The sequence below is a fragment of the Priapulus caudatus genome, unplaced genomic scaffold, assembly GCF_000485595.1.
Source record: "Priapulus caudatus unplaced genomic scaffold, Priapulus_caudatus-5.0.1 Scaffold64, whole genome shotgun sequence".
Classification (NCBI taxonomy): domain Eukaryota; kingdom Metazoa; phylum Priapulida; class Priapulimorpha; order Priapulimorphida; family Priapulidae; genus Priapulus; species Priapulus caudatus.
The window spans coordinates 462,989-465,026 of NW_014577125.1; the positions used below are offsets into that span (position 1 = coordinate 462,989).

The 2,038-nt window shown below is 42.0% G+C and overlaps 1 long non-coding RNA gene across 1 annotated transcript in view; it reads left to right on the forward strand.

Annotated features, from left to right (window-relative positions):
- The window catches only part of LOC106821224, a 13,353-nt gene that overhangs the window by 7,397 nt on the left and 3,918 nt on the right, over positions 1 to 2,038 (forward strand). The gene's annotated exons all lie outside the window — the stretch shown is intronic.

Genomic DNA, 2,038 nt, shown 5'->3' on the forward strand with positions numbered 1-2,038 from the left:
ATCTTCTTATTCCTTCTCACTTTCGTCTTTTCCTGCTTTTTCTTCGCCGTCTTCTTCTTCCTCCTCCCTCTCCTCCCCTTCTTCGTCTTCTTCTTACATAGAACGCCAAATGTCCTTGACAAAGACTTGGGCCATATCCACGTAGCGAAGCTCACCCATGTACTCGGGATCTGTAAAACAACGATTATGCGGTCAAATAAATCGCACCGTAGTAATGTGAGCGAATTAAAGAAAAGTGTGAATATATATATATATATATAACAGGTGGGTGGGTGAGTGGGTGTGCATGGTTAGATGGATCGGTGGTTGGTTTCGCCGTTCATTATAAGGTAATTTATTTTAAAACCAACTGAAGGAAACAGCGTGGGAGATACGCAGAACTCGCGCCTGCTTGTTGTTTATGGCGCTGTCACACCAACGTATGCAAGCCAGCGTATACCGACGTAGGAAAAATTTGGTGAATACGCTGGCGTACGTCGAATAAGTTATGGGTAAGTTTTGTATAAGTTAAGAGCACGCTGAAGCACGCTGGTATACGTCGTAGTATGGCGAGGTCGTCGAAAATTTTTGTGCATGCATAAAGTTTTTCGACGTATGCCAGCGTATGCCCATACGTCCCGCATACGCGGGCCAGAAGTTGTAGGTAAGTTATGCGATCGTTGACACACGTTCAGACACGTTACTTGTAAGTTACTCATAAGTCGAAATACGTCGAGATAATGTCTAGCTTACCCAAAACTTATTTCTAAACCTATGAGTAACTTATATCGAACTTATCTCCAACGCATATTGACGTATGTAGACGTATTTGACGTGTTCCGGACGACCACAGAACTTACAGAACGTGTTTCTAATTTAGAGCTACCGTATAATGGCGTATTGGCAGCGCTTAGGACAATTGGTATATAAAAATGGTATTGGCATGTTGATACTGCGATGGAGATGTTGATACTGCGATGTCTAGTACGGTTATGATTTGAATCGTCGAGCGGCAGCCTTTTTATAGGCTACGACACGTGATCGTCGGCGAGACGCTGCCGCGCGCTATGCACAAGTTAGACTATCGTTGGGCATAAGTTGTGAACGCCAGCAACACGCTAAGCATTCATTGGTATAAGTTATCTATAAGTTATCGAAACGTTCTATATAAGTTACTAATACGTTATGTATACGTCCAACTCGTTATGAATACGCTATGTATACGTCCAACTCGTTATGAATACGCTATGTATACGCCCAAAATAAAAATAAACATCGATAGTTCAGCGTATGCCAGCGTTTTAGAGAAATTTTGATACGTCGGCATACGCTTGTTAAATCGTCAAAGTGTGACAGGGCCATTAGGGAAGAATTTAAAATAAGGACTCGCGCGCACAGACGGTCCATTTGCCTGTCTTTCAAATAACTTTTATTTAAAGCACATTTATCACTGAGCTGTATTTAATTAAATAACAGTATTATTTATAGCATCACATGCGCAAAGCGTTTATCATTACACCATATTAATTATGTTACCTGCAAACGTGGCGTTGGTAGGCGATAACGGAGCATGAAGGAAACCGTGCACAATCCACGAGAGCGCGGGAGAAAAGGGAGTAGGCCAGCGAACAAAGGACGTCACGTGTACGAGATCTCGCGAGAAAGAAGCAGTTTGGACGCTTCTCGCTACTCAAAAAACGTAATACGCAATTCATAATACGTCATTGGCCTCGCTAACGGGCGCCCCCAATATAGAAAAACGACGTGTTCTTTATATACTATATATTATATGTATATATATGTTATATGTATTATAGCCGTATATATCCATATTTTGTGCGTGGGTGAAAAAGTTGTGGCTGAAAAACGGCTATTTGCCTGCATAAAGTTTTCCGTGCTAACGAGGTCGTAGGTGATACCATTTGGGAGAGGGTAGGATGGGAGCTAGGATAAACGAGAAACAACAAGAGGTGGTGAGAATATATATATATATATATATATATATAGAGAGAGAGAGAGAGAGAGAGGAGGGAGGGAGGAGAGAGAGAGAGACGAGAGA